This window comes from Rhinoderma darwinii, chromosome 7 (assembly GCF_050947455.1).
Source record: "Rhinoderma darwinii isolate aRhiDar2 chromosome 7, aRhiDar2.hap1, whole genome shotgun sequence".
Lineage (NCBI taxonomy): Eukaryota > Metazoa > Chordata > Amphibia > Anura > Rhinodermatidae > Rhinoderma > Rhinoderma darwinii.
The window spans coordinates 17,093,541-17,105,835 of NC_134693.1; the positions used below are offsets into that span (position 1 = coordinate 17,093,541).

At 45.0% G+C, this 12,295-nt stretch overlaps 1 protein-coding gene across 3 annotated transcripts in view; it reads left to right on the forward strand.

The window, feature by feature from the left end:
• ST6GALNAC3 (ST6 N-acetylgalactosaminide alpha-2,6-sialyltransferase 3) overlaps positions 1 to 12,295 on the forward strand; it is a 183,093-nt gene that overhangs the window by 90,338 nt on the left and 80,460 nt on the right. The window lies entirely within an intron of this gene.

The following is a 12,295-nucleotide window of genomic DNA, read 5'->3' on the forward strand; positions in this document are numbered from 1 at the left end:
ACAAATTCATGACACTCTATGGGTATGTTCACACTAGGCGTAAATACTGCGGATTTTCAGCACCGTATTTCATTGTGGAAAATCTGCAGCATAATACAGTAGCAGCAGAGTGGATGAGATTTGAACAAATCTCATCCACACGCTGCGTAAAAAATATGCAGAAAAACCGTTCATAAGTTGACCTGCTGTGCGTTTTTTTAATCCGCGGCATGTCAATTTATGCTTCGGAATCGCTGCTTTTTTGTTCGGGGTTTTCCCCATTGAGTTCAATGGGAACGTAAAACCTGCAACAAATAGCAGATGTTGTGATTTTTGCGGAGGGACGCGTCGCCATGACTACGGGTGAGTATAAGCTTTTTTTTTTTAACCTGCTGTTTTTCAATTTGGTGCGGTTTTTCAACCGGAATTCCCTTTAGGGTCCAGGGTGGATACGCTGTGTACGAGTACGCAGCGTATCCACCATGTGTGAACATACCCGTAGTGTATGGCAGTGAGGAAATTTCCTCAGGTTAGGCTTCGTTCACATCAGTGTCAGGGCTCTGTTCATGGGTTCCGTCGGACCTTACCAAAGGTTTCCATTTGCATCACCATTGATTTCAATGGTGGCGTATCCGGTGCGAATGGTTTCTGTTTGTCACCGTTCTGTAAGGGTTCCGTCATTTTGACAGAATGAATAGCGCTGGCGACTAAGGTATTGATACAGTCAAAACTGATTTTCATTTAATGGGGAACGCAGTATTTTCTTAAACCAACATGTGAGCAGAGCTGACAGATCCTCTATACTACACCACACAGGAGAGCTGACAGATCTTCTATACTACACCACACAGGAGAGCTGACATATCCTCTATTCTGCACCACACAGGAGAGCTGACAGATCCTCTATACTACACCACACAGGAGACCTGACATCCCCTATACTACACCACACAGGAGAGCTGACAGATCCTCTATACTACACCACAAATGGTAGAGCTGACAGCTCCTCTATACTACACCACACAGGAGAACTGACAGATCCTCTATACTACACCACAGAGGAGAGCTGACAGATCCTCTATACTACACCACACATGATAACTGACAGATCCTCTATACCACACCACACAGGATAACTGACAGATCCTCTATACCACACCACCCAGGAGAACTGACAGATCCTCTATACTACACCACACAGGAGAGCTGACAGATCCTCTATACTACACCACACAGGAGAGCTGACAGATCAACTATACTACACCACACAGGAGAGCTGACAGATCTTCTATACTACACCACACAGGAGAGCTGACATATCCTCTATTCTACACCACACAGGAGAGCTGACAGATCCTCTATACTACACCACACAGGAGAACTGACAGATCCTCTATACTACACCACACAGGACACCTGACATCCTCTATACTACACCACACAGGAGAGCTCACAGATCCTTTATACTACACCACAAATGGAGAGCTGACAGCTCCTCTATACTACACCACACAGGAGAACAGACAGATCCTCTATACTACACCACACAGGAGAGCTGACAGATCCTCTAAACTACACCACACAGGAGAGCTGACAGATCCTCTATACTACACCACACAGGAGAGCTAATAGATCCTCTATACTACACCACACAGGAGAGCTGACAGATCCTCTATACTACACCACACAGGAGAGCTGACTGATCCTCTATACTACACCACACAGGAGAGCTGACTGATCCTCTATACTACACCACACAGGAGAGATGAAAGATCCTCTATACTACACCACACGGGAGACCTGACAGCTCCTCTATACTACAACACACCGGAGAACTGACAGATCCTCTATACTTCACCACACAGGAGAGCTGATAGATCCTCTATACTACACCACACAGGAGAACTGACAGATCCGCTATACTACACTGTACAGGAGAGCTGACAGCTCTTCTATCCTACACCACACAGGAGAGCTGACAGCTCCTCTATACTACACCACACAGGACAGCTGACAGATCCTCTATACTACACCACACAGGAGACCTGACAGATCCTCTAAACTACACCACACAGGAGAACTGACAGCTCCTCTATACTACACCACACAGGAGAACTGACAGATCCGCTATACTACACTGTACAGGAGAGCTGACAGCTCTTCTATCCTACACCACACAGGAGAGCTGAGAGCTCCTCTATACTACACCACACAGGACAGCTGACAGATCCTCTATACTACACCACACAGGAGACCTGACAGATCCTCTATACTACACCACACAGGAGAACTGACAGCTCCTCTATACTACATCACACAGGACAGCTGACAGATCCTCAATACTACACCACACAGGAGAGCTGACAGATCCTCTATGCTACACCATACAGGAGAGCTGATAGCTCCTCTATACTACACCACACAGGAGAGCTGACCGATGCTCTATACTACACCACACAGGAGAGCTGACAGATCCTCTATACTACACCACACAGGAGAACTGACAGATCATCTATAATACACCACACAGGAGAGCTGACATCCTCTATACTACACCACATAGGAGAGCTGACAGATCCTCTATACTACACCACACAGGAGAACTGACAGATCCTCTATACTACACCACACAGGAGAACCGACAACTCATCTATACTACACCACACAGGAGAGCGGACATCCTCTATACTACACCACACAGGAGAGCTGACAGATCCTCTATACTGCACCACACAGGAGAGCTGACAGATCCTCTATACTGCACCACACAGGAGAGCTGTCAGATCCTCTATACTACACCACACAGGAGAACTGACAGCTCCTCTATACTACACCACACAGGAGAGCTGACAGCTCCTCTATACTACACCACACAGAGGAACTGACAGATCCTCTATACTACACCACACAGGAGAGCTGTCAGCTCCTCTATACTACACCACACAGGAGAACTGACAGCTCCTCTATACTACACCACACAGGAGAGCTGACAGCTCCTCTATACTAGACCATACAGAGGAACTGACAGATCCTCTATACTACACCACACAGGAGAGCTGTCAGCTCCTCTATACTACTCCACACAAGACAACTGACAGCTCCTCGATACTACACCACAGAGGAGAGCTGACAGATCCTCTATACTACACCACACATGATAACTGACAGATCCTCTATACCACACCACACAGGAGAACTGACAGATACTCTATACTACACCACACAGGAGAACTGACAGCTCCTCTATACTGCACCACACAGTAGAACTGACACATCCTCTATACCACACCACACAGGATAACTGACAGATCCTCTATACTACACCACACAGGAGAGCTGACATCCTCTATACTACACCACACAGGAGAGCTGACAGATCCTCTATACTACACCACACAGGAGAGCTGACAGATCCTCTATACTGCACCACACAGGAGAGCTGACAGATCCTCTATACTACACCACACAGGAGAACTGACAGCTCCTCTATACTACACCACACAGGAGAGCTGACAGCTTCTCTATACTACACCACACAGAGGAACTGACAGATCCTCTATACTACACCACACAGGAGAGCTGTCAGCTCCTCTATACTACTCCACACAAGACAACTGACAGCTCCTCTATACTACACCACACAGGAGAACTGACAGCTCCTCTATACTACACCACACAGGAGAGCTGACAGCTCCTCTATACTACACCACACAGAGGAACTGACAGATCCTCTATACTACACCACACAGGAGAGCTGTCAGCTCCTCTATACTACACCACACAGGAGAACTGACAGCTCCTCTATACTACACCACACAGGAGAGCTGACAGCTCCTCTATACTACACCACACAGAGGAACTGACAGATCCTCTATACTACACCACACAGGAGAGCTGTCAGCTCCTCTATACTACTCCACACAAGACAACTGACAGATCCTCTATACTACACCACACAGGAGAGCTGTCAGCTCCTCTATACTACTCCACACAAGACAACTGACAGCTCCTCTATACTACACCACACAGGAGAGCTGACAGCTCCTCTATACTACACCACACAGGAGAACTGACAGCTCCTCTATACTACACCACACAGGAGAACTGACAGATCCTCTATACTACACCACACAGGGGAACTGACAGCTCCTCTATACTACACAACACAGGAGAACTGACAGATCCTGTATACTACACCACACAGGAGAGCTGACAGATCCTCTATACTACACCACGCAGGAGAGCTGACAGATCCTCTATACTACACCACACAGGAGAGCTGATAGCTCCTCTATACTACACCACACAGGAGAACTGACAGCTCCTCTATACTACACCACACAGAAGAACTGACAGATCCTCTATACTACACCACACAGGGGAACTGACAGCTCCTCTATACTACACCACACAGGAGAGCTGACAGATCCTCTATACTACACCACACAGGAGAACTGACAGCTCCTCTATACTACACCACGCAGGAGAACTGACAGATCCTCTATACTACACCACACAGAGGAACTGACAGATCCTCTATACTACACCACACAGGAGAGCTGTCAGCTCCTCTATACTACTCCACACAAGACAACTGACAGATCCTCTATACTACACCACACAGGAGAGCTGTCAGCTCCTCTATACTACTCCACACAAGACAACTGACAGCTCCTCTATACTACACCACACAGGAGAGCTGACAGCTCCTCTATACTACACCACACAGGAGAACTGACAGCTCCTCTATACTACACCACACAGGAGAACTGACAGATCCTCTATACTACACCACACAGGGGAACTGACAGCTCCTCTATACTACACAACACAGGAGAACTGACAGATCCTGTATACTACACCACACAGGAGAGCTGACAGATCCTCTATACTACACCACGCAGGAGAGCTGACAGATCCTCTATACTACACCACACAGGAGAGCTGATAGCTCCTCTATACTACACCACACAGGAGAACTGACAGCTCCTCTATACTACACCACACAGAAGAACTGACAGATCCTCTATACTACACCACACAGGGGAACTGACAGCTCCTCTATACTACACCACACAGGAGAGCTGACAGATCCTCTATACTACACCACACAGGAGAACTGACAGCTCCTCTATACTACACCACGCAGGAGAACTGACAGATCCTCTATACTACACCACACAGGAGAACTGACAGATCCTCTATACTACACCACACAGGAGAGCTGACAGATCCTCTATACTACACAACAAAGGAGAACTGACAGATCCTGTATACTACACCACACAGGAGAGCTGATAGATCCTCTATACTACACCACACAGGAGAGCTGACACATTCTCTATACTACACCACACAGGAGAGCTGACAGGTCCTTTTTAAATGCTTTTTTCGTTTGAAGCATTATTGAGATAAATCTTTGAGACGCAGCCATTTCTGGCACTGACGAGACGTATTCCAGAAACTGAGCAGCCAGTATAAAAAGGGAATATTTTCTGTAAACACTTCTGTTTACACTAATAATTTGAATAAATTGAGACGCGGTTTTGTTCCAAATCAAGTTAAATAAGTGCCTATTTAGCCTACGGATAATGGTCTTGATCTCTGTGGTTTGAAAGCCCAAATTCTCGAATGAAGACATTAGCGTGGGCTTTTATTGCTGGTGGGAGGAGAAAATAGTTTCTCGAACAAAAACATCACATTTCAGAAGTGACTCTTTGTCCCTGTTTTCTTCAGAACACAATTCATGGCTTCGTTAGTTCAGTAAATGTTATAACGATAATTAACTATAGACATATCCGATACTGAAATTACCATACAATCTTTTATTGAAATATCTGTTCCTGGGAAAGTTGTGGGTTTACCAATGTGACCAGCATTACATATCCCATAAGGGCTTGCCACCCAGTTTTACTACACTCCTCAATGGCAGATGTGCTGAGTTGTGCAGCTACATGGAAGCAGGAGATTTATGATAAACCACATTTCAGGACTGTAGAGAATCTGGGCTAGAAATATTGTCTGATACCCAGCTTTCCCAAAAACTAAGAAACAGTTGAAAAGATGTCCAGGTATTTTTACCCAAAAAATGACTACAGGTTACATATGTTGTACAGGCACAGTGGCCTGGGGGCCCCCAGTGCAAGAGCTATATAAGGGCCCCCCACCTACCATGTGCCATTTATGCTGGTGTCTTTTTATGTGGCTGTGGAGACTTTGTGCTCCCTCAGGTACTAGGGCCTGAGTACAATTGCTACCTCTGCATCCCCTATAGCTACGCCCCGTACAGGCATCTTTCTGGTCCGCTCTACATACATGCGGTCATTTTGGGAAAAATCTCAGTTTTATTTAATTTTTTTTGGTTGTTTTTTTTTTATAAAAGCTTGGCTCGAGGGATGACTTTCAATATATTGCAGCGAGGTAGCTGCTCTGCTTCGCACGAAACACTGACCCAGAATCAGGTCGTCTACGAATGATTTAGTACCGGGTTCCCAACGAACATGCGATTGCGCTCTGGGAAAGAAGCGGCGTGCTTCCGACCGCACTCCGGTCCCGAGACGTGCGGCTCTACGTGCCGGCCCTTCCACCCCCGCGACGAGGGAAAAGAGAGTGCCGGCTATTCCTGGCCTACCTGGGCTCCTCGACACTGCGGTATAGTCACGCTTAGGGGGTCTCAGTTTTATGACTACAGTGTACATCACTATATACAGAAATCTGACTTGTGCACCATATGTTGTCACATTGCCAGCACAGGTGGCAGCTGAAGAGCTGGTATTTACCATATCAGGCCCATTGAGTTATTAATGATTATGAGGGTTAGTTCTAACCTATCTACTGTTGATGGTAAAATAGCACCCCTTCACGAATTAGGAACAGAGTAAAGGAACGGATGCATGTAGTCTCTTCTGGTCACCAATACGAAACAAACCATATTGCAGTGCCTATAGAGCCTGCCACTACTCAAAGTAGTCACCATAGTCCCACTCTGAGTGTTGGATTAAGTAGACCATAGGCCCTGGGCTGTTCCACAAACTTGGGCCCCCCTTCCCCACCGCCGTGTCTATAGTGAACACTAACTTTTTTGTGCGAGCATTGACAAATGGGTGTTACGATTCCTTGTCCCTACATACTGACAGTCTCCAACCATCGCTGACTGTATCACACTGTGTAGGGACACACCCTCCTGACAATGGGAATCGTAACACACATTTGTCTATTAGTCCTGGGTACACAAAGACTTTATGTGGAATTCAAGGATTTCCTACAACAGACATGTCAGGAGAGGGGACAGATCCTCTATAGATCCAGTGACTCACAAGTGACGTCTTCTCTGATGGGAGTCGTTCTCTTTTATTCTCCATCTGACACAGACTAGTATGGCGACTTCTCCTGATGAGACATCTTTGCTCCTCGCTTCTTCAGCCATTTCCAGCCTCTATAGAAACACAAAAATTTAGACACCAAGGCCCAGGGCCATACATTGGAGGGGCTGTCTGGGCACGGACCGGTTTTTCATACAGATGACCTATCGATGTGCCCAGACAACCCTTTTACTCAGACTCATAAATTAGAATGCATACAGACCCCAGACCTTCTAAACTATTGCCGTCCCCAGACCAGACCCCTCTAAGCAAATACAGACCCCAGAACAAGCACCCTAATGTAATACAGACCCCAGAACAAGCACCCTAAAGGCAGACCTCGGACTCGACTCCTAAATACAGACCCCAGACCTGACCCCCTAAACTAATACAGACCCCAGACCAGGCCCCCTAAATACAGACCCAATAAACTAATACAGACCCCAGACCAGACCCCTAAATACAGACACCAGACCTGACTCCCTAAACTAATACATACCCCAGACCAGACCCCCTAAATTAATACAGACCCCAGACCAGGCCACCTAAATACACACTCTATAAACTAACACAGACCCCATACCTGACTCTCTAAACTAATACAGAATCCAGACCAGACCCTCTAAGTACAGACCCCCATAAACTAATACAGAGACCAGATCCCCTAAATATACAGACCCCAGACCTCCTAAATACAGACCCCAGACCAGACCCCTAAATACAGACCCCAGACGAGACCCTCTAAATATACAGTCCCCATATCAGACCCCTAAATACAGACCCCCAGACCAGACCCCCTAAATATACAGAGCCCAGAACTCCTAAATACAGACCCCAGACCAGACCCCTAAATACAGACCCCAGACCAGACCCCCTAAATACAGACTCCAGACCCCTTAAACTAATACAGAGCCCCAGAGCCCCTAAATACAGACCCCTTAAACTAACAGACCCCCAGACCAGGCCCCCTAAATACAGAGCCCTTAAATTAATACAGACCCCCTTAAACTAATACAGACCCCAGACCTCCTGAATACAGACCGCAGTTCAGACCCTTTGAATACAGACCTCAGACCAGACCCACTAAACAAATACAGACCCCCTAAATACAGACCCCTTAAATACAGACCCCAGACCAGACCCTCTAAATACAGACCCCCTATTAAACTAATACAGACCTCCTAAATACAGACCCCTTAAACTAATACGGACCCCAGACCAGATCCCCTAAATACAGACCCCAGACCACCTAAATACAGACCCCCTAAATACAGACCCCTTAAACAAATCCATGATCCCCTTATACTTAACTTGCAGCTCACCTCACCTCACCTCGTGGTCTTCTCTCTTGCTTCTGTTGTAGGACCTGCAGTCATGTGACCGGCAGGTCTCTAATCAGTAACAAGAACTGCAGACATAAAGTCATGTGACCTTTATGTCAGGTCCTTTACAGGACATACACAATGTCGTTTTGTCGCGATTTTTGCCACGATTCGAGGCAAAAACGCATTGTACTTGGGGCGGCCATGGGCACCCGCGAGTCTCGGGCCCCAGACGGCCACCCAAAACACCCAATGATGATCCGCCATTGGCCACTCTCATAGTAGTCCCCACAGTGTCTGACTCATTTTAGTCCCCATAGTGCCACTCCTATTTTAGCTGTCACAGTGCCAGACTAATTTTAGTGCCCATAGCGCCACTTTCATAGTAGCCCCCACAGTGTTAGACTCTTTTTTGTCTCCAAAGTGCCACTCTTATAGTAGCCCCCACAGTGCCAGACTCATTTTAGTAACCATAGCGCCACTCTCATAGTAGCCCCCCACAGTGCCAGACTCATTTTAATCCTAATAGTACCACTCTCATAGTAGCCTCCACAGTGGCAGACTAATTTTAGTTCCCATAGTGCCACCCATTCTCATAGTAGACCCCCACAGTGCCAGACTCATTTTAGTTCCCATAGTGCCACCCACTCTCATAGTAGCCCCCCACAGTGCCAGACTCATTTTAATCCTAATAGTACCACTCTCATAGTAGCCTCCACAGTGTCAGACGAGTTTTGGTCCCCATAGTGCCATTTGGCATAGGAGATATATGTTCTTCTAGCAAGATCGTTCTGGTACTGATCAGAGTTTAGTGTAGGGAGGAATGCTATGTCTACCACAGTGTTTCCCAACAGGGCAGGAAAGTCACCATCTAAGGCAAAGTGCTCACCTCGCCTTTTCGACGGTACATCTTTGGGTGACTGTGGACATACCCACCAAGGCATTACAAACTAAAGTAAGCTCCACCTAAATATGGACAACCCCTTTAAGACACGCCTCTGTTCTTTTCCCAAGTAAGGCCCCCTGCACACGGCCGTGATTACGGGCTCGGACGGCCGCGGATAGTCACCCACATTTGCGGGCCGTGCTCCCATTTTAAAGTATAGGAACGCGGTCCGTAAAATAAAAAAATAAGACAAGTCCAAATTTTTGCGGATCCTTTCTGCGGCCCGGACACCTTCCCATAAATATACGGGAAGGAGTCCGTGGGTAATAGAAATGAATGGATCTGTACTTTGATCCGCAATTACGGATCCGTAATTGCGCATCAAATGTACGGTCGTGTGCATGAGGCTTCAGTCTCACTATCATTCAGCGACTGGGAGATGTGTACAAGATTCAGATGTTTTCTCATGCGTATAGTAAACAGCTGAATCTGGAAATCGCTTTTCTTTACACATGAATCCATATGCTTTTCTTAAGGCGCTGTCTTTCGCGTCTTTAGAAACGACTTCTATTCTGTGGGTAACCAAATACAATTAAAACAATAACGACTTTATTACCACGACGTCTCTGCTATGTTCTTTACATATTTAATGATATTACTCATTATGGTTTTAAAAAAAAAAAATTCTCATCTCAATAGCTAAGGCAATATTGGATTACGCATTTTTTTTATTTCTTACAATCACAATGACATTTATTATCCGTATAAAATCCAAGTGTTTTACAGGAATCCAAGAGCGATAAGAGCGGCGTGGCGCGGATTCTGGAGGACCGGCGCAGATTACAGCCGACATGCTTTGTTAGGAGACAATTCATATAACTAACCGTAATCATTCCCAGCAAAGCAGACTGCAATTTATATGTATAAATAAAATATGCAATATGCTGCTCGCTATTATATTGCTTTTCTGTTTTATGCCCGGATTATCCATAAATCTATTCAATAAAATTGAAGCAATATTAATGGCTTTCACTTTCTTGTTTTCTATCTATGGCTTTTTTGATTGAAAAAGAAAATATCCAACATAGGAAGCGAATCGTTATTTCGCATCTGTCTTTTTTTTAAGGCCGGCGTCTGAATAGAGAGATAACAGAGGGATGGTGGAAGGTGTATAACAAAACAGGGAAACTGTCTCAAAATATAACATCTGTTTGGAGGCTTCATGTGTAAAATATAAGGGAATTGCATAAACAGTAATTCCCTAATATATCGTTATTATTCAGATTGTTCCGGGCTGCACTGACAGCAATCAGGAAGTCTATAGTATCTAATAGCTACAAATCTCATATCCTTATATATGTCTCTGTCGTGAGTCAAAAGTCAGGAACCACCAAAATATTCATTCATTCATTTTCTCATTCATTCATTTTCTCTCTCTTTCTTTTTCTTTCTTTCTTTCTTTCTTTCATCTATCTGTCTCGTACTCAAAAGTCAGGAACCACTAAAATGTTCTTTCATTTCTTTCATACATAGTCCAAAAAAACATGATGTGAATGGAGCCTAACCCATGGGTCTGTCTGTGTCTGTCTAACTAACATCTATCATTTTTTATTAATCATCTGTCTGTCTATCTATCTATCTATCTATCTATCTATCTATCTATCTATCTATCTATCTATCTATCTATCTATCTATCTATCTATCTATCTATCTATCTCATATCTATCTATCTATCTATCTATCTATCTATCTATCTATCTATCTATCTATCTATCTATCTCATATCTATCTATCTATCTATCTATCTATCTATCTATCTATCTATCTATCTATCTATCTATCTATCTATCTATCTATCTATCTATCTCATATCTATCTATCTATCTATCTCATATCTATCTATCTATCTATCTATCTATCTATCTATCTATCTATCTATCTATCTATCTATCTATCTATCTATCTATCATCTATCTATCTATCTATCTATCTATCTATCTATCTATCTATCTATCTATCTATCTATCTATTTCATCTGTCTCTTTCTCTCTCTCTCTCTCTTTCTCTCTTTCTCTCTCTCTCTTTCTCTCTCTCTTTCTCTCTCTCTCTTTCTCTTTCTATCGGAAATAAAGCAGCACTGAGTAGAAAATGCTGCTGAATGGATGCCAGCCATCACAATCTGATATAGACATCTGGAGAATTCCCCCTGTCCTGCAAGCAATTGTAATAATAAAAATAAGGATTCAATTTGTATTCTAAGGCTGGGTTCACACGAGCATGTTACGTCCGTAATTGTCGGAACGTATTTCGGCCGCAGGTCCCGGACCGAACACACTGCAGGGAGCCGGGCTCCTAGCATCATAGTTATGTACGACGCTAGGAGTCCCTGCCTCGCTGCAGGACAACTATCCCGTACTGGGCTCTGAGGATACCATTCCCCCACTTTCTTCACACCAGGACTCCTTACATTTGGACCTTTTAACCAGGACTATTAAACTTGGAAATTGCTTCCATTTTACCCATTCACAGCGCTGGACCCAACCTTTCTGCTACCCTTGTCCCGTACTGTAATCATGTTTTCAGTACGGGACAGTAGTTCCACGGAGAGGCAGGGACTCCTAGCGTCGTACATAAGTATGATGCTAGGAGCCCGGCTCCCTGCAGTGTGTTCGGTCCGGGACTTGCGGCCGAAATACGTTCCGTCCATTATGGACGTAACATGCTCGTGTGAATCCTGCCTAAGAGAC